We start from the raw sequence: 22,681 nt of genomic DNA, 5'->3' as shown, positions 1-22,681 counted from the left end.
CCAAGTATATAGAGCTCATGTATTGTTTGAAATCATTAAATTAAATATAAATGAATTGATACATGTGAGGTGTCCAATAAGTACCTCTCTGATAATATATATTCTTTTGTGCGTTTCTACATTTCCTTTTCCATCACATGTCAACTAGTACATAGAAGATCCCCTATAGAGACTATACTTTCTTAGTGTTGTATGTCCAGGCCTTTGTTCAATGCCTAAGATGTAATGAACTCTCAAAAAATATTTTCTGAATAAATAAATGCATGAATGAACCATTTTGTAAGCAGAAAGGCTGGGAGGTTAATGGGATAATGAGAACAGCTAGAAACTAAAATTGAATAGGCATCTACAGTCAGTGTGGGTGTGGGGTCTAAGTCTCTCTGAAGCAGTAAAGAGGGGGAGACTAGAGTATGTAGAAAGGTAGATGCTAATTTGATGGTAGGAGATTTCACATTTTCTTATGAAACAAGGACAAACACCCCAGACTCCCAATTTTACCCATCTACTGTTCTCCAACCTAGAACTCAGGAGGAAGGAGACCGTAGGAAAGATGTATAGCCTGCGAGAAAGAAAGGGTCATGCATACAAAGAGATCAGCGAGCCACAGGATGATGACTACCTCTGTGAGTGACCCTTTCAGCCACTAACACAGCTTGCTGTTATGTCCTGGTACAATAATTTCATCATTTGGCCCACAAATCATTCCCTTACTCGAATGAATTAAAGTACAGGATTGGGGCTAAATAATGTGAGTGCCAAGCTCTTTCTGAAGCTCTTATATCAAGGAACATGCATTACAACTTTCCTAATCCCTGCTTCCCTCACTTCCAGATTGTGAGATGTGTCAGAACTTCTTCATTGACAGCTGTGCTGCTCATGGGCCCCCTACATTTGTAAAGGACAGTGCAGTGGACAAGGGGCATCCCAACCGTTCTGCCCTCAGTCTGCCCCCAGGGCTGAGAATTGGGCCATCAGGCATCCCTCAGGCTGGGCTTGGAGTATGGAACGAGGCATCTGATCTGCCACTGTGTCTGCACTCTGGCCCCTGTGAGGGCCGAATTACAGAAGACGAAGAGGCAGCCAACAGTGGATATTCCTGGCTAGTAAGAAGAGCCTGCTGTTTCCCCTGTTCTGTCTTCCCACATCCCTTCTGTGCCTTTGGTGGGACATCACCTTCTACATGTTAGGATATAGGTAGGGATAACATGGTTAGCTCTGTGTACTCAAGGGTCTTTGCATGAACATGGAACTCCTATTTAGAGATCACAGGGTACGTGGGAGCAGAGTGGTACAAAGACAAAGAAGTGCATCCTCCCTTTTGGAGCTTCTGCTCTGATTGGACAAACCAACTCAGATGTGTAGATGATGACTAAGGTGCATGCCATGTGGTCTCAGTTGGCAGTTGAAGCTCTGCAGGTCCAAAGGCCATTGATGACCGTGGAGTAAAATAATTCTTCAGATTTTTACCCTCTAAAAAGTCTTTACCTTATTTTTTGAAACTCAGATCACCAAGGGGAGAAACTGCTATGAGTAGGTGGATGGAAAAGATAAATCCTGGGCCAACTGGATGAGGTAAGGCCACTAGCTCTCTTAGTTTCAGAGAGAACCTCCATCTCTCACAAACCCGGACTTCCTTCCTTCTCATTATGCCTCCCTCAATGATTTTCACATCCCCTATTTCTATTTTTCTCCATACAGTGCTGTTTTATACCATCAACTTTTAGAAATAAAAAATAAAAATATAGATATTATGATTTATTGGTATCAAAACACAAATATGTATGCTAGACAAAATTGAGGCACCAAGATAAACCTTGACAAGGTTAATTCATGCTTTAATTTATGTAATCCACATTTGTTAAACACTTAGTATGTTCCAGGTTAGGAAGTGAAGTTCACTACTTGAACAGAAGTGAGCTGCAGGATGACCCAGCCCCTTTCCACAATGGGCTGTCGTTCTATCAGAGAATAGAAAAATGAATCAACTATTACTGTTCTATGTTATTGGGCCAAGAGAAAGAGGCTTCTGAGTTTCTCTAGGAATCTGAAGAAGTCAGGTGAATGGCAGCTGAGTGAACTGTAGGGTGATTAGAGGAAGGCCTGTCAAAGAAAGATGGACTTGAGCTGAGTGTAGAATGATGTGAGCTAATCTAGAAGCAGAGCACGTGATCAAGCACCAAGTTCTGTGGTATAAAACGAATTAAGTTAGAGTTTAGAGAAGCTAGAGGTCAATGTGTTTTATGGCCAATCAAGGTGGAGGTAAGTCTGGAGTTGGGCTTTGAAAAAATGGCTGATTAGGCACAGCAGGGAAGCATTCTAGGCAGGATGAGCACTGTAGTCATCCTGCCTAGAGGGAACTCACTGCCTCTTTTCTTTCCCTTTGCCTGCCTTGACCCCAGGTATGAGAACTGTGCCCGGGATGATGAAGAGCAGAACCTGGTGGCCTTCCAGTACCACAGGCAGAGCTTCTATAGAACCTGCCGAGTCATTAGGCCAGGCTGTGAACTGCTGGTCTGGTCTGGGGATAAGTATGGCCAGGAACTGGGCATCAGATCTTCTATAGAACCTGCTGAGTCATTAGGCCAGGCTGTGAACTGCGGGTCTGGTATGGGGATGAGTATGGCCAGGAACTGGGCATCAAGTGGGGCATCAAGTGGAAGAAAGAGCTCATGGCAGGGAGAGGTAGGCATCACTATTACTCTTTTAAAAGGACAGGAAAGAAAGAATTATCCTAGAGAATTTTCATGATTGAACACTTAAGTAGACTAAAACGCCGTCTAAAGTCAGTAAAATTTTACATCAGTGGCTCCAAAATTAAAGATTCATGTTATGTGCCTTTGCCTCTTTGGAACAGTTTTTATATTTTTAAATCTTTGTTCCGATTTTATATTCAAAGTACTTCATGCACAAAGTATATAACAGCATACAGTGCTCAAAGACTTAAAGACAAAAATCAAGTTCTCAAACACCTACCAGCTCTCCCAACAAGGTAGTTTCTTCTGGCATTTCCTTGATATTTCTTAATGATATGCATATGTTGTTATTCATTCATTCATTATCTCAATTAGCTGTCATGTGAATTCCTACTCTGTGCCAGACGATGTTGCAGGAAGTGTAAATACAGACTGATCAAGACAATCAAAAAAACTGCTCTTGAACAGATGACTTGTGAATTACGGAACCATATGAATACACACAGACATATGTGTAATATCAGATGGCGATTAGTGCTTTGAAGAAAATGAATCCAGAAAGAATACCTGGGATCAGTGTGAGACCTGGGATCAGTGTGAGAGCTGAGGTCAGTGTGAGACCTGGGGGTCAGTGTGAGACCTGAGGTCAGTGTGAGACCTGGGGGTCAGTGTGAGGTGAGAGTAGAGTGTTGCAGGGGATTGTCAGGGAAGGTTTCTCTTAGGAGACAGCATTTGAGAAGTGCAAGTGCCTGTGGGCCAAGGATTCCAGGCACAGGGCGCAGCTAGTGCAATGGTCCTGAGGCCAGAAAGAGTTCAGCTTTGGTTCATTTTTGGAAAATAGGCTGCCATGGGTCATCCCTTCAGAGCTGCTCCAGTTTCCAAGTGAGAGAAAACGGTGGGCAGGATGAAGGTGGGGAGCATGGCGGTAAGCCTGAGTAGGGATATATTTTGAAACAAGACTTCCTATTATATTTAAAATGGGTTCAGGCTGAATGAAATAACTCAAACATGAATACTTGATGTGCAGCCTGACAAAGAGCATATTCTCATTTTATGATTTGTGGAATCTGAAATAGAAGCAGTCCATGCACCTAGTTGGTGCAGCAGGACCCACAGTCCTTTAGTCAGTGGGACCTGGACCACTCTGTGTTGGCCAACCTGAATCACACTTCCTGATGGAGAACCAGGCACATAACAGTCCTCAATTAAATATGTCCTTTTGAATGAGGATACTCAAATTCAGCCTAGCCTAGCCTGTCACTCACACACAGGTACAGATCCCAGGGTCCACACAGATACAGATCCCAGGGTCCACACCTATCACATATATGAACATTATCACACAGACCCCTGCAGACACATCTGTGAGGCATATGCATTCCCAAACACACAGACAGACTCATGATAAATTTGTTCCTACCCAGCCGTGACTTCTAAATCCTTGGGGAAACCAAGACATAGTAGAAAGGAGTGTGCAATTATCATTTCCCATGATGCCGTTACTTAAGAACTCTTTGTGTCCGTCCTTCTAATGGCACCAATGCCTCCCATCAAGCCTTAAACCTCACCTAAATTATGTCATTGGGCTTTTTCATCCATAAATGAGCATACCAGGTGCCAAGGGAATCAATATGCCCTTTCACATGCCTTAGACCAGTGTCCAAAGAAAGATAAAATGTTATTCTATAAAAGCTTTCTCCCAGCATTTCTATTCCTTTACATTTTGTCCCATATACAACTATGGTTTTCTAATGATCTTATTTCTGACAGCTGTTTTTCTTCAGAACATCAACAGCTTCTTTCCTAAATTAGTTTTAGTATGAGTTCCATTTCTAATTAGCTCAAATTAAAGTCCTAGAGAGCAGCGAGGTAATATTTAAACCCTCAGGCTAAAATTTCGGAGTAGGTGCAGAATGTTGACTCTAAATGAGTTTTTCCTGTGACATAACACGCATGAAAGCAGGATTTCCTTCATGTGTGAAATGTCTTAAATCAGACTTACCCTTTGTGATTCTCTTTTAGCTTTAAATGTCATTTAAGAAAAAAAAAAGAAAAGAAAATTAAGCATGACATTCCCCAATATCCTCTGCTCACTGTGTTATAATCCCTATCACTCCCCAAGTGAATTGGAGAGAGTGAAGACACAATGAACAGAAACTTCCCTGATGCTTCACAGAGGAAGTGTTCTCCAGGACCACACAGCCTCCACCATGTCCATCTATGAAGGGCTGTGGCAAGCCATATACACAAAGATGTCTGTTTCCTGTCTTCTCGGTTAAAAACAAAAACAAAACACTGGAAGGAACCCCAAAGCCAAGCTGCCATGGGTTGCAGAGTGCCAGCCCTTAAGTAGTGTTGTCCATGGGTAAACAGGAGATGGAAAAGGGCAATTTCAAGAAATAACAAACTCAAGGCATGAATATGGTTATCCAAACATCAAGGGACTCCTTCATTTGCATTTGGATAATTGTGCAGTTATATGATTTGTTACATGGAGACCAGATGGAAGTAAGAGAGCTCATCCTCAACTTCCTGTACCTCTGGAAGTCTTTACACACATGCTGGAGAGATAGATGAGAGTTCATTAGCATCAAACCACCATGGATTTCATAATCAATTCCTAATATCTGAATAAGTGCAGAAAAGTCACAGGCATCTAGAAGTGTGGCCCAAGTCCTGTTCTTCAATCGGCCCACCCATTTCTCAAGATTTCATTGAGAAGATCAAGAAATCTAATCTTCCTTGGATGCAAAATGGAGGTGGTGAAAATTGGAAGTATGTCCTTCCTGGTAATGAGGCAATTTCAGTACATAGGAAGTGCTCTGAAATCTTTAAGGTATACAGTCTGACTCACTAGAACAAGAAAGGGCCCCACTTGTTGCCATTTTATGAGGTGACCACCCCAGCTGGATAAGAGCTACAAGTGTCCATTGGGTCTACCTGGGTGTGGGTCAAGAAAGCAGAGTTGAGTGCCCTGAGGTAAGCTGAGATTTTGGTGTTCAATGGGAAAGAATGTAAGAATTGACTTTGCCACCTACTGCCTGAGTGACTTTGCGCAAGATCCCAAATCCCTATGTATCTCGATTTTGTTATCTAAAAGATCACATGATGGAGGATGTAAGCAAGTAACACAGCCAAGACCCAGTTTACAGTGTCTAGTACCTAACAGACTCTTGACACGTTTCACTTGCCCTTGAGTCAATCTTTCCATGTCACTGAATATTCTTCCACAACATGATTTTAATGGATATAGTCGTCCATTGTTTAAATGTACCATTATTGACCAATGTAAAAATGTTCTTTTACCTCAAATTTTTATATGTAAAACAAAAACATGTTTGAGGACTAAACCCACACTGTAGTATAAATTAAACTGGATGTAGGCCAGGCATGGTGAGTCACACCTATAGTCCCAGCACTTTGGGAAACCAAGACAGGAGGATGGCTTGAAGCCAGGAGCTCAAGAGCAGCCTGGGCAATACAGCAAGACCTCATCTCTACAAAAAAATAAGAAAAATTAGCTGGCCATGGTGACGTGCACCTGTAGTCCCAGCTTCCTGGGAGGCTGAGGTGGGAGGATCCACGGAGCCCAGGAGTTTAAGGCTGCAGTGAGCTTGGATAACGACTGCACTCCAGCCTGGATGACAGAACAAGAACCTGTTTCAAAAAAGAAAAAAGAAAAAAAAACCTAAAAACTAAAAACTGGATGTAGTTTGCTAATAACTAAACAGCAAATTAATTGTAACATGCTGACATATCAACGATGTCTTTCTTCTTTAATCATAAACCTGCTCACTAAGAAGCTGCTGAAGTCCATGGTAGTGACAGGTACATGTCTGCATCCTTGTCCTGACCTGCATCTTCTTTGATTGTCCCCATCTGTGTCTCCGACTGGCACTGCCGAACCGGCTTGCTACCTGATCAATGTTGTACTGAACCGGACTGCTAACTGATCAATGTTGTTGAGCTCACTGCACAAAGCTGTTCTTACAAGGTAGATTTCTGCCTGGAATAGTCATACTTACACTGTTTATATTCCTTACTCCTGACCCATCCAACGCAGCACAAGTTCTATTTATTGCCATAGAAACATAGGTCATTTGGAAACACCTCCTTCATTTCTATGGAATGTTCAAACATTTCTGACATTTTGGACTCTGTTCTAGCCTCTTGTTAAATATATCCAGAAAAGAGACAAAGCTTTATGGGGGGGCTATATGCACACATATGCTATAGAATAAGCTATCTAAATGCTTAAAAATACTTTCCATCTGGCACCACACCTTAATAGGTAGACAGAAATTAAGTATGTGTATATCTATCTGTATAGATACGTATAAATATATATCCCCAAAACAAAAACTCATTCTCTTACTTATACATAGGTAGAATATAGGTGAATATACATATACATTTATAGGTAGAACAAAAAAACCCCTCAGCCTCTTTAGGGCCATGTGTTTTCTCTGAGTAATTGTCACAATTAATTAAAATACATGTGTATGCCTTTTTAGATAAATTCCATCAGACCAGTTTCTGTCTGGTTGGAAAATAATAACTGCCTATTTGCTAAGTGCCCCTGCCCCCATACTATGTTCCAGTGAACTAAAGACCTCTGGCAATCATAGATTTACAGCTCAGCAAGATTAAACAATTTATTGTTATTTATGACATCCAAGCTGGATCCTCTGTATTATATTCCACATTAGCATCTATCACTTTACATTTGGGAGATCCTGTCCAAAAAAAGATTATGCCTCCTAACCAAACATTCAGCAGGGCTGCAGGAACAGACCCCTGAACAAACATCCTGCCAAAGTACTTTAAAGCACCGTGAGCTCCCACAGCTGTGCATTTTCAGACGACTCAGCAGATTAGCATGGAGTCTCTTAGCCTCTGCTTGGTCTGTTCCTTTCAGTGATCTCTCACATGGCCCAGTCCATTCGGTTTGAAAATCCTCATGAAATGAGCAGATTAAGATCTGGCTTCAGTAGAGGGCCATGGGGTGGGCATGGAGGGGAGAGGGTTTGCTCTTAACACAGCCTGAGCCTCAGAAAGGTTTCAGATGGAAAAGCATGGCACTGACTCAGCTCATGCTTAACAGGAAATAATGCACAGACCACACCAAAAAAGTCCTTTATGTTGTGTGAAAGTCTATGCTGGAGCAGCTGCTGCCACCTCATGTACTGTGATAGAGTGTGCATGTGTGTGTTTGTGTGTGCATGAGTGTGAGTACGCACACAAATGTGTGCTGGGAGGGGGAGGAGATCACACCTTCCACAGTCGCCACCTCAGCCTTAGCTAGCAGCATGGAGAAATGCCAAAAGTCAAGAGGAAGCTGCACCAAAGCAACTGTGATCACCACATCAGCAGGGGCTTTCTGGTTAGTAGAACTACCGGGACTGAAAAACACACATGATCTCATCCTTCTTTTATTTTAATCAGAGCAAAATATTTTTATAATAATTGTGTTATATGAATAAATAATTCATAATGCTGTAACCCATTATCACATTCAATCCTCCTAACAACCCTAGAAGATACGTAGACAAGTATTATTACTTTCCCTATTTTTATAAATGAGGAAATAAACCCCAGAAGGCTAGGCAACTTCCCCACGGTCATATAACTTGCAAACAGTAGTATCATGATTCAAATCCAAAGCTTCTCCTTTTGTCTTTATCATTTTAATTTTGAAGGTAATGCATATGCATGTATGATCTTTTAAATCCAGAGATGTATATGGAATAGATAGGAAAAGGGACTCTCCTTCCCCATTATACAGCCCCTCCACCCAAGCTATATACACTGTTGACTAGAGTATGTCCTTTCAATCCTATTTTCTATGCCTACATTATATACAGAAAAGCAGGATTACATTACACACAATATTCCAGTCATTGCTGTTTTTCACCAACAAGCTATCATTCACATCTTTTTCATACTACATATAAATTTATATCCTTTATTTTAGTGGTGTATATTGTGCAGTTGTGTCATAAATTATGTACCTGTTCTCTGTTGAACATATAGATTTTTTCTGAGTTTTTCCTTAGCAAAATGCTGCAGTGAGTACCCTTGTACATAAATGTTTGTATATTTGTTCTAGAAAAATCTAGTAAAGATTCTTAGATTAAGAGATTCCCAGGTTATTAGAAAACTACTCTATTAATTTAGATATATACTTCCAAATTGCCTGACCAAAAAGTTATGTCAATTTAACTTCTATGAACAGTATACAAACATGACAATTTTACATCACCTACACCAACTCTGGGAAATTTCATCTTTTTTACAAGTTGATGGATTGTTTTAATTTATATTTCTCTGGTTATTAATAAGGTTGGCCACCTGTTCATGTGTTATTATTGATGATATTTGTATTGAATTGTTTGAATTTTCTTGATTTCGAAAACCTTTTTACATGTCATAGATATTAAATATTTGTTGTAAAACTCTCCTTCCAGTATTTTGTATGTGTTTAGTCAAGTAGAATAAACTCTTGTCCTCTGATTTCAGATTCCTTTGTCTTTCCATTAGAAATCCCTAAATGTAAAACTACATATTGATAGCTAAAAACCAGGATGTTTACTAGAGAAAAGGAATACAAAGGCAATAATTAAATATTATATTTATACAAAATACCTACTAGTACAAACTTAAAAAGAGAAAGTAAAAGTCAAATGCTTCTATGACTTCAGACTAAGAAAAAGAACTTTTGAGGTTGAATGTTCCTGAAATTTTTCTTTTCATACAACTACGGACGTGACTTCAAAAGTTGATGTTACTAAAAATGTAAGATATGAAAGATATTTGAAGACTCAGAGAAGGTGGATTTTCATTTTAACAAGTCACATATATATTCTAGATATCCTCTTATTCGTAACTAAGAGAGTCAAATCAGATGAAAGAATCTAAAAATTTCCCTTTGACTGTGTTAAGTAGAAGTAGTAGAGGCATATTGGCCAAATCTTGAGTGTTTGCAAATTGACTCTTAAGGCTATAGGCTGGCACAGGTCATTGAAGCCCTAGCTTTTTATCTTTAATTTTAAAATCCCCAAACAATTTATACTAATTTTTCTTGTCCATTATTTCCAAATAATCTTGTTTAAATGTTATTACAGTGCTTGCTCATGTTACTGTTGTCTAACAGAAGGGTATCCGGGGCCTTAAAACTGAGAGGGTTAGGATTAATGATTCCAATACCTATGCTTGGACATCTCCAAAAGTGGGTTCCAGCTTCTTGTCCTCAAGTCTATATAGAAACTAGCAAACTTCCAGAGTTCACAAAAGGCTCAAAGAGAACAGATGTTTTATAGAAAATTCTTAGAGCAAGTTTCACGCATAATGTTGCTGATGTGTGTCTGCCTTTTCAATAAACATCACTATGCTTTATCACAAGATTTAATAAAGCAGCTTAGTTAAAAATGCCATCTGGGTCTCTGGACACATTAAACAAAGCTTAAAATAACCACCCCAGCAACTGGGAGGACCCAGCTGTTCTCATAATCTGTCCCACTCCTTTTACTTCCCCATAAAAAGAGTGAATGAAGACCACAGACTAAAAGCATCCAGAATGAACTGACACAAACAGGGAGATAGATGGAGCCAAGGGCTCCTGTAAGTTTGCTATTGCTCACATAATAGATTTGCTAATTCCACAACCTGCGGATGGTGATTCAGAAAGGGAAGCAGAAAGAGGGAAGAGAGAATCATAGAAGGGCTCATTCAAGTTTTCTAATGTATCACAAACCTGTCCTCCCTAATGTCTGGATCATAGCAGCCCATTCCATTCACCTGTTCTGTAGTGAACTCCAGTAGAAAATACAAAGCCATCACCACCCAGTTCTTTCTCCCTTCTAGAGATGAGATATTAGCCACCCAATCCCAGATTCTCAGATCCATTCCAGGAAAGAAGCCCTAGGTATTGAAGCACAGCTTTCCCTCCCTCCCTTCTTTCTTCCACCCCAAGATTTGTTCCCCAGATAGTTCTAGTAAATGCAAAACCAAGTATATTCTCATTCTTTAGAGCAACCAGCTTTTCATGGCCAACTGGAATCAAATACAACCTGCACAAACATCTGTCTGGAGGACACTCCCAAGGCTCCTACTGAGCCAGCCTTCTGCATACCACTGCATTTCAGCTTCCTAGTTCACAAGACACTGAGACATTCTTGAATTCTGCAAGGTGCACTGTGTGTTAATATCATTGCTGCTCATCATGTGGCCAATAAAGGGCATGACTAGTCAACAAATAAATTTTCTCTTGGCTAAAACTTGCAACAAAACTGTAAGCTGTTTACCAAGGGGCCCACTACAGGTTATATTCAATACATACAGTCAAATCATAATTATCTGAGATGTATTCAGTTGACCATACACCTTTATATTTCAGTAAAAGGTCTTTACATTTCCCAGTGCTATCGATGTTACAAAGTGCTTTCATATGCAGTGCTTCATCTGATTTCCAGGATAGTTAAATGATCCTGTCATACCTGATTTTTAGATGAGGAAACAAGTGGTTTCTGGGTATTTCAAGAGGCTAATGCATCTGCCCTCCAACTTGTATGTGAAAACCAAAAACAAAATTCCAAGGCCCCTCAACCATCTGAATGGACTTTGACTCTTTTGGTCAATATATGGCAGAGCTAGGAAAAGAAGGTGAGTCTTCCAGCTGCTGATACAGGGTTTTTTCTGCCATACTCCATTACCTCCAAGGCTAAAGTCAAAAGAGGGTGTGGTTATCACATGAAAAAATCTGGTTTGGATTTCCCAAATGTGTATGTAGTATTTGGTGATTTACCTGAATTTAACCTACAGTTCTTTTGGGTTGTAACAGTCTGACTCCATTTTTGAAAACAAAACAAAATCGATTTTAAATGCTGAATTATAGATCTTTGCTGTCCAGTATGGTAGCTACTAACCACTTATGGTTATTTGCATTTCTATTTTAATTAATTAAAATTAAGTAAAATGCAAAATTCAGTTCTTCAGTTGCTCTAGCCACATTTCAAGTGTTACAGTAGTCACATATGGCTAGTGGCTGGGACAATGCAGATTATAGAACAGTTCCATCATCAAAGAAACTTCTATTGAACAGTGCTATTATATAACGTCATCTCCAGAGAAAGAAGACTTTAGAAAAAGTCAGAAACGGCCGGGCGCAATGGCTCACACGTGTAATCCCAGCACTTTGGGAGGCCAAGGCAGGCAGATCCCTTGAGGTCAGGAGTTCAAGACCAGTCTGGCCGACATGGTGAAACCCCGTCTCTAGTAAAAATACAAAAAATCAGCTAGGCGTGGTGGTGCATGCCTGTAACCCCAGCTACTCAGGAGGCTGAGTTGGGAGAATCACTGGAACCCAGGAGGCAGAAGTTGTAGTGAGCCAAGATTGTGCCACTGCACTCTAGCCTGGGTGACAGAGCAAGACTCCATCTCAAAAAAAAAAAAGAAAAAGAAAAAGAAAAAGTCAGAAACATCTTGAGGCAGGCACAGTGCTGTCATCTGTCCAATATTGAAGATGATTTAAGAATAAGAAAGAAGAAGAGAACAAAGAAGAGAAAAAGAAGTTGCCTTAGGTGTACCTACCCAGAAAAGGACAAAGGCATTCTTGTAGTCATTGTGTTGTATTTTAGCTCTTAAACTTTTTAAGAGATTAGAACAATTTGACACATAGAAGATCTAAACCACTGAAGAGGCTCTGAAGCAGATAAAAGTAGAAAGAAAATAAAAAACTAATTAGTTACAAACTAAGCTTAACCACAATTCGTTTAAACGATACTATTTACTCTTCACATGATTGGTTTTTCTTTTGCTTTATAGTATGACATAGTTTATATCTTTCAAGGGGAATTAAAATATTTCTGGGAATTTTTAAAAGTAAGTTCACACAGCCACATAAAAACTACAGAAACAGATAAAACCTATCTTCTCATTTATTCCCTAATCCATTCAAATTAAATATAAAAATCCAAGCATCCACAGTGATATTCAAAAAAGCAAAAGTGAGACAAAACAAAATTCATTTGTCACCTGTGGAGGTAGTTACCTCACCTAATCTTCACTCCAAACACCAGTAATTTTTAAAAGACAGAAATAAACATATGTTCTGCCTTCCCGGAAGGAACTATGTTTCAGGGTAGCCAAATAACCCAGTTGTGAAGAAAATGGTCTGCTTATAGAAAAATGCCAGCTAAAACATGTAGATAGAATTAGAGAATTAGAAATTCACCATTTTGAAACCCCTAATGAAATAATCAACTCAAGCAAGGATCATTAATAAATGCTAAAACAATCAAGTAACTATTGATACAGAATATAACTGAATATACACATGGTACAAAGTTCACGTCACAGACTACTGGCTTGACCCAAGGGGGAATATAGCAGAGGAGATAGGCAGTGATCACCCTAACCTTACGATCATCTCACCATCACTAATGATGGGATGTGAATACACATTATTGCCTATGAAATAGTCTTTAAAAAAAGAAGTTGAACCTGAATCTAACTAAACCTTGCAATGGGCTGAACGTGTATGTCTTCCCAAAATTAATATGTTGACATCCTAACCCCAAAGGTGCTGGTATTAAAAGGTGGGGCCTTTAGGGGGTCATTAGATCATAAGGACAGAGCCTTCATGATTGGAATTAGTGCCCTTATAAAAGAGGCCCCAGAGAGCTAGCTAGTCTCTCCCACTATGTGAGGGCCCAGCAAGAAGGCCAATCTATGAACCAGAAAGCTGGTCCTAACCAGATATCAAAACCGCATGCTCCTTGATCTTAAACTTGCTAGTCTCTAGAACTGTGAGAAATAAATTTCTGTTCTTTATAAGTCATCCAGTTTTTGGTATTTTGTTATAGCAGGCCTAAAAGCCTTTAGAACTAACTTCCAGTTAACCAGGAAAAAACAGAGTGAAAAGTTAAATGACACCATAAAAAGCAACCAGAAAATTCCAGAAGGGGAAATATTCTACAGGACCACTGACTAGTTTTTCAACAAGTCAATTTCATTAAATAAATACATAAACAAAGAGTGAGGGTATTTTCCAGGTTAAAAAAGTCTTGAGCTAAATAATCAAATGCAATGTGTGTCCCTTGATTAGAAGAAACTAATTTGAACAAACCAGCCACAAAAGATATTTCAGGGAGACCAAGCTGGAAGGATCACTTGAGGCCAGGAGTTTGAGACCAGCCTGGGCAACGTAGTAAGACCTCCATCTCTACAAAAACAATAAATTAGCTGGGCATAGTGGCATGCACATATAGTCCTAGCTACTCAGGAAGCTGAGGCAGGAAGATCACTTGAGCCCAGGAGTTTGAGGCTGCAATGAGCTATGATTGTTTCACTGCACTTCAGGCTGTGTGAAACAGCAAGACTTTGTCTCAAAAAATAAAAGGACATTTCATAATACTTGAGGAAATCTGAATGTGGACTGGGTAATAAATGATATTAAAAAACTATTTTTTATTTTGTTTGAAAAGATGATTTTGTAACTATACAGGAAAATGTTCTTATTTTTTAGAAATCTGCACTAAAGAATTTAGGGGTAAAATATCATTTTCTTTAATATACTTTCAAACACAAGCAAAAAATAATCATGACACAAATATAGCAAAATGTTTACAATCTATGTTCTATGTTTGCCTATGAGTGCCATTAATCTCATCTCTCTGCTTTTCTGAAAGTTTGAAAATTTCAAAGTTTTATAATAAATTTGTTTACATCCCATAATTTTATAATAAATTTTTTAAAGTTTGAAGCAAATCAACAACTATAGCTTCAAAAATATCCTGACCCACAATAAACATTGAACAGGGTATATTTCTCCCATTTCCTAAAAAAGTTGGCCCAGGAAGGAGTATGAGAGCTGCCATAGCTCTCCCAAGGCTCATTATTCTCCATCACTCCATGGGAAATCCCAAAATAAATTTTTTAAAAAGTTGTTTAAATTTATAATGTTTTTGATTCTATAATAATTTTATAATAAAATAATTTTATAATGTTTTTGATTTTATATTTTTAATTTATAAAAATTTTTATACATGTTTATGTTTGAAATGTCTATTTCAAACTTTATGAGATATTAAAATATAAGTAATATAGTTCATCACTTTAGAAATGCCATGCTTTTCTTCTCCAGCAATTACATAATCAAAGAGTAACTGTAGTTTTTCCTAGAACATTGCTTTGTAGGCTGGGCATGGTGGTTCATGACACTTTAGGAGGCCAAGGCAGGCAGATCTCTTGAGATCAGGAGTTTGAGACTAGACTGGGCAACACAGAGAAACCCTATGAGTAGTAAAAACACAAAAATCAGCTGTGCGTAGTGGCGTGCACCTATAGCCCCAGCTACTCAGGAGGCTGAGGTGGGAAGATCACCTGAATCTGGGGAGGTCAAGGCTACAGTGAGCCAAGACTGTGCCATTGCACTCCAGCCTGGGCAACAAAGTGAGACCCTGTCTCAAAAAAAAAAAATGAAATTTAATTTAAAAAAAGAAAATTGCTTTGTAAAATTAACTTTTTCAATCAAAACCAAGATTTTTCAGATATAGAGAATGCAGCCCACTGGTCAGATTTGTCAGTTCAAAGAGAATAAATTCTAGTTTCCTATTTTTCTAGCCTGCTTATGATTATCCAATAGGATATCAAAAAAGACCAAAGCCTTTGGGATCCAAGTTCAGTATTCCTGAGTCTAACTCAGGATGCCAAATCAGGAGACAAGCACATTCTCATCAATTTTCAATCATTCAAGACCAATTTTGCTTATAATTATTCAGTTCTTTTAGACCGCCTTTCTCCTGAAGCCAGCCTTATGGCTGTTCACTTCACTTTAGCATAAGCCCCCAAGAAGGTGAACAAAATGAGGAAAAGATTGGTTAAAGTTGGCTGTTTGAAATTCTGAAACATGTCCACCATTCCCTTCACCCATGCCCACCCCTCTTAGAAGTAGTACTTTCAGATTATTTAAAAGTCGATGCTTCTATGTGGATTTTGTCATCTGTCCTTTATAACAGCTAGTAGGTTTAATTTGACTCTATTTTAAGCATATATTGACCTATGCTAATTATCTGTTAAAATAAATTCCACTCTTAGAGTTAATAAAGTGTGTTTGTCATGGAAGACCCATTGAAGTAAGAAGCTGAGGAGCCCTTATGGTAAAGTGGGACAAGAAATAATAAGACATAATAATTTTCCCATGCAAATCAACAACCGTAGCTTCAAAAATATCCTGACCCACAACAAGTATTGGACAGGCCATGTTTCTCTCACTCCCTAAAAAATTGGCTCGGGAAGGAGTATGAGAGCTCCCATAGCTCTCCCAAGGCTCATTATTCTCCATCACTCCACAGGAACAGCCTGTCAGAGAAGAGTGAAAGTCCATTTGTCAACCTCTCTTCAACTCCCTGACTCTAGCCAAACTTCATCAATCCCAAGTGAGGAGCCAGAGAGAAATCAAACCCCATATATCCAGCATCATTGTCTATTGGAGTCAAAAATCACAATTCCACTACCCACCCCAACACCACTGGCCCTGTTTCTCCCAATTGCTTTTTATTGTGTTTTTTAAAAAATCCTCTTTCCCCATCCCTGCAACACCGAGAAGGAGGAATTATAGTAGATAAATATGAAGCACGGAGATCCTTTAAAAATGTTTTTAATAATAAATGAGAAAATGAAAAGGAGAGGGTTGGGAAGGAAGGAGGGAACTCAAATGCCAGGGAATTGTTGAGTTTCGCTTTTAAAGATGTTAACACTCATTTATACATCTGCAAGACACTCCCCTTAAAGAAAAGTTCTATGAGTGTGGGTCTGGTTGCATGAATAAGGATAAAATTACTTTTTTAGACGATGTTTCCCACATATAATTCAGAGACCCCTGAAGTTAGGTATCCCTCTTGTAGATGTCCTTGAGATGCTGCTGGACCTGGGAAAGAGGAAACTGGGATACGGGTCTATGCCAAAAGGTGCTTCTAGTTATAGGACAGAGAGGAAAGGGGCAGAGGGAGAAAAACCCGAAGTCTGAGAATCTAGATTGCAGAAGACTACCGAGGTCGTGGGAGAAGGGAGAGAAAACAAGGATGAAAACCGAAAGGGGAAGAGGCATGAAATGTTGTTAAATGTCAAAAGGCATTTGGAGAGAAGTTGGGAATTGCATTAAGAAAACCACTGCAAATCTCATTTCAGACCATTTAGAGATATGCCCCCTGGGAACTGCGAGCTCAGGCTGTTTAGCATCAAACAAATGGATCCACTCCATCCCTACCCTAATTCAATAAATCATTCAGTAATTCCACTGGGTTAAAGAACCAAAATATTAAAAACCTTCAGGGCCTACTCTTGCCAAATATGTCAGGGATCGTGTGTGTGTGTGTGTGTGTGTGTGTGTGTGTGTGTGTGTGTGTTCTGAGACACCACTACTGTTAAATAGGCAGAGCTAAGACTTAGGGGACTGGCAGATTATTGCAAAAAGGGCACGGGGCAGAGGGACTATGTTGTGAGCCTGGGAAAGAAGTTTGTGTGGGGACTGTGGGCAGTGAACGCGTTGGGAACAATATGGAAAACTGGGAGCTGCCTTGGAATCCACAGGGCCGGGTAAGAGAATGTCCGAAAGAAAAATGAGCAGGTGCGGGATGTGCGCAGAGTCGGAGAAGAGTCCAGGGCGCCCGGAGTGGCTCCAGGAACGACGGAAACCCCTCAAGGCTTTTGGGGGCGGTGGGTACTAATAGAACCCAGTGTCCGGGGTGCGCCGGGGAGGCTGCGAGCGCGGCGGGAGTGGGACGCTGGAGGGTGAGGACGCGGGAGTGAGGAAGCAAAGCCGGGGCCGGGCAGGGGCCTCCCAGCTGGGCCCGGAGGCAGCAGGGGGACAAGGGCTAGGAGAGGGCGTGGCGGCGGCGCGGCGGGAAGCGAGGGGCATCCGGACACTCACCCCGTTGGCCAGCGGCCATCTGCACCACGATCTCGATGGCCGTCCTGCTAAAGCACCTGCCGTCGCTGCCCACCACCGTGGTGCAGCCCCGACGGTCGCGCAGGTCGATGGACGACAGCACGCTCTGGATGAAGTCGGGCAGGTAGTTGCGCTGGCCCTCGAAGAGGCCGGTGGGTCGCCGCAGACCCCCGCCGCCGGCCGGCCGCCGGTCCTCGTAGGGCGCGGTGGGCACTGTCAGCACCGGGATGGGGCTCCCCTCCGTGGCGCCTCCTGGCCGGTCCTGCTGAGGCTCCCGGGGCCGGAGGGAATCTGCAGCCTGCCGGGGGCCTCCACCAGCCTGGCCGCTTGCCGGGACTCCGCCTCGCGCCCGGGCCCCCTCTCCGGCAGGTCGGCACCCTGCGCCCTGCGCCCGCCCGCCTGGGGACCGCCCGCCCCTCCTCTCCGCGCGGCCGCTCGCTGACTCCCTCGGCGGAGATTGCTTCTGCCTTCCTGTAAAGTTTTCTCCCGCCCACCTTCTCCGCGGCCAGACCGCCCGAGGTGCCCTCAGTTTCTCCCCAAGTTGGACTCACTTTCGGGGTGTCCCAAAAGCCTGATTCCAGGGCCTGCTAGCCCGACCCCGGTGAAGCCTCCACCCGCGCCTGGCCCCAGCCTTCACCCGCGATCGCCGCCCCCCGGGGCACACCCTCCGCCAGAAAACAGCCGGCGGGCGGCGAGAGTTTGGGCAGAGTCCGGGTTCCTCTCCGGCGCCAGGCCGGTCTCCCTGTCTCCCTGGGAGTGCGCAGCCTACACGCACCAGTTTCTCTTTAGAACAAGCACGGGGAGGGATTTGGGGGGGGGCTGAAACCTTTTGCCATCAGCAAACAGCCTCAGCCAAAAATAACCCTGGAAAGGCGAGCTAAGAATGGTTATCTCCTGCCAGCGCTGAAATCGGAGGCTGGGCGCTGCGTGTGGGGGGTGTGTGTGTGTGTGTGTGTGTGTGTACCCTCCCACCCCGACCATTTGTTGAAGGGAATCACCACTGTCAGACTTCAATCCAACAGGACCCATTCGAGCCATCCACACTTTCCCCAGCCTCCTCCAAAACAGCACACTTTCCGGTATGGACGATTCTTTTTTTTTTTTTCACTTGTTTGTTTGTTCTGGTGGTTGCAACAGCAGCAACACAGACGACACATATTTCCCTATTCTTCTCGCCCTTCTCACCCTCCCTACCCAGCTCCTGCCTTAGAAACAGGCTTGGCCTACACTGTATCTGTCCACACTGTCTGAACTCTTCCCTGAATTAATCGTTTTCAATAGGAGGGGGCTAAATCCCTTATTAATGCCCTACCAGGAGTGAATGAATAAAGCCAAGTTAAAGGGGAACTGGGTACCACATACTGTGCTAGGTTCCTTTGCATGTATCCTTTCATTCTGCTGGAGCTAAAGATGTTCTGCCTCCTCTCCATAAAACGCACCCAAATTCCAAAACCAGGAAATTCTCCATAGAAAATAGGAGTGAAGAGAGAAAAGACTAACAGGATAAAACCCAAAGCAGGAAGAAAGTTCTGTCTCCCATTTCTCTCAAGGAATTTTTGGACCCACCAAGGCTACTGTCCTGAAATATCCTGCTGCTTCTCCTTCCCCAAATATTGTCCACTTCCTGAGAGTGAGGCTGACTTGCCGCAGGCTTATAAAGTGTTTGGTCACAGTAAGACAACTGTGAGTAATAACACACATTGTATACTGTTTTGCAATTGATAAAAGGCTTTGCATCTCTTTTTTCTTTGGAGGCTGAAGAAAAGAAGAATGGTATTCACGCAGTTCCCATTTTACAGATGAAAACAAGAGGACTTTTTCTGTGAAGTCAAGAAAGTGGTTACAATGGTACTTTCCGCCTGTCCGAATTATGTATTGCCCCTCCCCTTTCTATTAATAACATTGAAGTGTGATGGGAAAACCACTGAAACCGTCAGTTGAAACCTGCTGGGACTTTTTAGCCATTCTCTTCAACATAAAGAATGGGTGTTTTTGGAGGGGGTGAGAGGAATGGGGAAATGTTGTCAAAGAGTACAATGTTTTAGTTGAGACAGGAAGAATACATTTTGTTGAGATCTACAGCACAGCATGGTGACTGTAGTTAACAATGAAGTATTGTGTATTTCAAAATTGCTAAGATAATAAATTTCAAATGTTCTCAACACAAAAAAGATAGGTTTTGAGGTGATGAATCTATTAATTCTCTGGATTTAATTATTCCACAATGTATACATATATCATAACATCTCATTATACCTCCGTAAATACATAGAATTTTAATTTGTCAATTAACATTTTTTTAAAAGAATAGTGTGGCCAGTCGGAGAGGTAGTTTTTTTTTTTTTTTCCTCTAGTCTCTACTCAGTCTCCAAGATCCCATTCCCCATAAAGTTCCTGTCACCCAGGTGGAGTGCAGTGGCACAATCATGGCTCACTGCACCCTCTCCCTCTTGGGCTCAAGCGATCCTCCCGCCTACAGGTACATGCCACCACACCCAGCTAATTTTTGTAGTTTTTGTAGACATGGGGTTTCACCATGTTGCCTAGGCTGGTCTCGAACTCCTCAGCTCAATCAATCTGCCCACTTTAGCCTCCCACAGTGCTGGGATTACAGGTGGGAGCCACCAAGCCCAACCCATAAAGTTCCTAACTTTTTATCTCCCTGGGAGTGCACAGCCTACACACACCAGTTTCTCTTTAGAACATACTTAAGAGTCTTGGCTTAGCATCCAACAGACAGAACTTTAACACTTCTAGGGATCTGTGCACCTGTCTATGGTGTGGGGTTTTTAAGATCTCTTTCTAATGACACTTCATTTTGCAAAGCAGGACAGTTTCATTCCTAGAAGAGCAGGTATGGTAAATCCTTTGTTCCAGTAACGAAGACAATGATCCAAACCCTAAGCCTCAGAGAAGCCCAGAAACCCTCCAGGCCTCCATCTCTCTGCTCCTAGCACCTGCCTCTCTCTTGACATCAACATCATTCTCCCCTCTCACAGCCCAGCTCCTTCCACAGAGCCAGGGATTAGGCACCAGCACCTCAGACTAGATTTTAGAGAATTACCATTCAAGAGGCAATCCTCTTCCCTTGGTTCTAATTTCAAGGTTCTCAAAGACTGGAACAGGGCTGTTTGAGGCAATGTGCCCTACCACATAGCCAGAAAGAACCTTACAGTGAAAAGGAAAACAATTCTTCCAAAGTAAGGGGGTGCTGATCCCCAGAGGTAGGACAGATGGGCAACCAAACAGTAACCAGGCCACCACGTGCTTCACACTCACTGATCAAGGATTTCTAAAACCACTTTTCTTTTCTCTGAATTTATATAGGACTTTGTATCACTCATAAAGGAATGTCTTATAGGCTGATAACACCTTTCTATTCATGCTTATACTTAACATTTAGGCTAGGATAATTTCCTAACCTCAGTGTCCTCACTATAAGATGGGAATTATTATAATCCCTACCTCATAAATTGTTGGGAGGATTAAAATACTTAGTAAAGTGCCTGACTAATAGAAAGGCATTCAATAAATGTTAGCTATTCATGGTGTCATCATCATTATATTTACCATTATTACTAATCTCCTGTATTGCAAGAATTACAGTTTATATTTTTGTAGACCATCACTGTAGCTAAAGGGTCTTTGGGCCATAGGTGATATTCCATAAAAGTTGGTTAAATTGATCTGTGGTTTTTGACTATGGAAACTCAGAACTCCCTCAAAATGTACAAAACAGATTTACCTGCTAAATAAATCTCTTCAAAGCTGACCCCAGGTTTAATTGAATTAATTCCAATGAATTTGTCACAATGATGGAGAAAGGAAACTTAGAGGGCCCCACAGTTGTTTGCTGGTAAAATGAGAAGTTTGGATTAGATCAATGTTTCCCAAAATATTTTCCTCAGAATGTTAGTGCCCCTCGAATCCTGCACAAAGCAAGAGTTTCATGACCAAGTAGCTTTTAAAACTCCTGTACACTCTACTCCCATTCTTCACAATGCACACTTTCATATTAAAAGTTCTGAGAGGTCCTCAACAGAAGACATCACTTAACTTTTTTTTTTTTTTAAGACAGATTCTCACTCTGTCACCCAGGCTGGAGTACAGTGGCCACCACTCCTGGCCTAAAAGTTTTTTAACCTGGTGCTTCCCAATCTAAACTCACAGGGACCAGTTTTCTTAATGAAAGAGAATCAGACTAGCTTGTAACCATAGCTGGTGACACTCCCCTGCCCCATTCCTTGTATGTCCTCAGTGGACTAGGTCAGGAATAAATAAATTTTCCTGATTCTCAAGGGCTGGACACTCCTTTGCACTGAGCTCAAAGCTTCTCTGTAGCATGGGTCACAATGAATGGTAGCCCTGATAGCCTAGAGTAGCCTTTCAGCCTTCTCTGAGCCTCTAAAGACTGAGGATCCTTGGCATGAAATAGGAGCAACTGATATACCCTTGCTTCCCCTGGGGACTCTCTTGCTCTCAAAAAGGCATCAGCCATCATCTCCATCTAGAGAATATACTAGCTGACTCAGCTTGACCAGCCTGTCCCAAAATGAGAATCTGGGTAAAATAAGTATTGAAACACTTCATTCCTTGTAGATTCACAAAACACATTAGCATATTAAAGACTATGAAGTTCTGCCGGAAAAAAAAACCTATTTAACTTTAATCCAACATTGCCAAGTTTTATTTGACCATGGAAGATTTTTCCAAAACACTTACAAGCAGATCAAGGACATTAATCTTTCATGAAACACTTTAGATCCCCAGGGTCCTCTCCAGCTACATCATTCTGTGATTTTCTTTTTTATTTATGATGCATTAAAAGATTAATCTCTATCAGACTTCCATTTAGAAATTCACCAGAATGTGCAAAGGCAGCAGGTAAAATTGCCGAAGGGTATTATAAAAATACCTTCCAGTGATTTTTGAAACTTAAACTGAAATATTTATATAACTATATATTTCAGTTTGTATATTATATATATATGTATATACACACATATATATTTGTGTATATATATTTGTGTATGTCTATCTA

General features: G+C 41.3%; 1 long non-coding RNA gene and 1 pseudogene across 1 annotated transcript in view; one reads left to right on the top strand and one right to left on the bottom strand.

The window, feature by feature from the left end:
- Nucleotides 1–22,681, bottom strand: part of LOC134729333 (uncharacterized) — a 51,685-nt gene that overhangs the window by 28 nt on the left and 28,976 nt on the right. The gene's annotated exons all lie outside the window — the stretch shown is intronic.
- Nucleotides 616–3,163, top strand: LOC129398083 (histone-lysine N-methyltransferase PRDM7-like; annotated as a pseudogene).

This window comes from Pan paniscus, chromosome 18 (genome assembly GCF_029289425.2).
Source record: "Pan paniscus chromosome 18, NHGRI_mPanPan1-v2.0_pri, whole genome shotgun sequence".
NCBI classification, from domain to species: Eukaryota; Metazoa; Chordata; class Mammalia; order Primates; family Hominidae; genus Pan; species Pan paniscus.
Note: the sequence above shows the minus strand (reverse complement) of the source record. Positions and strands in the feature narration are given on the sequence as shown.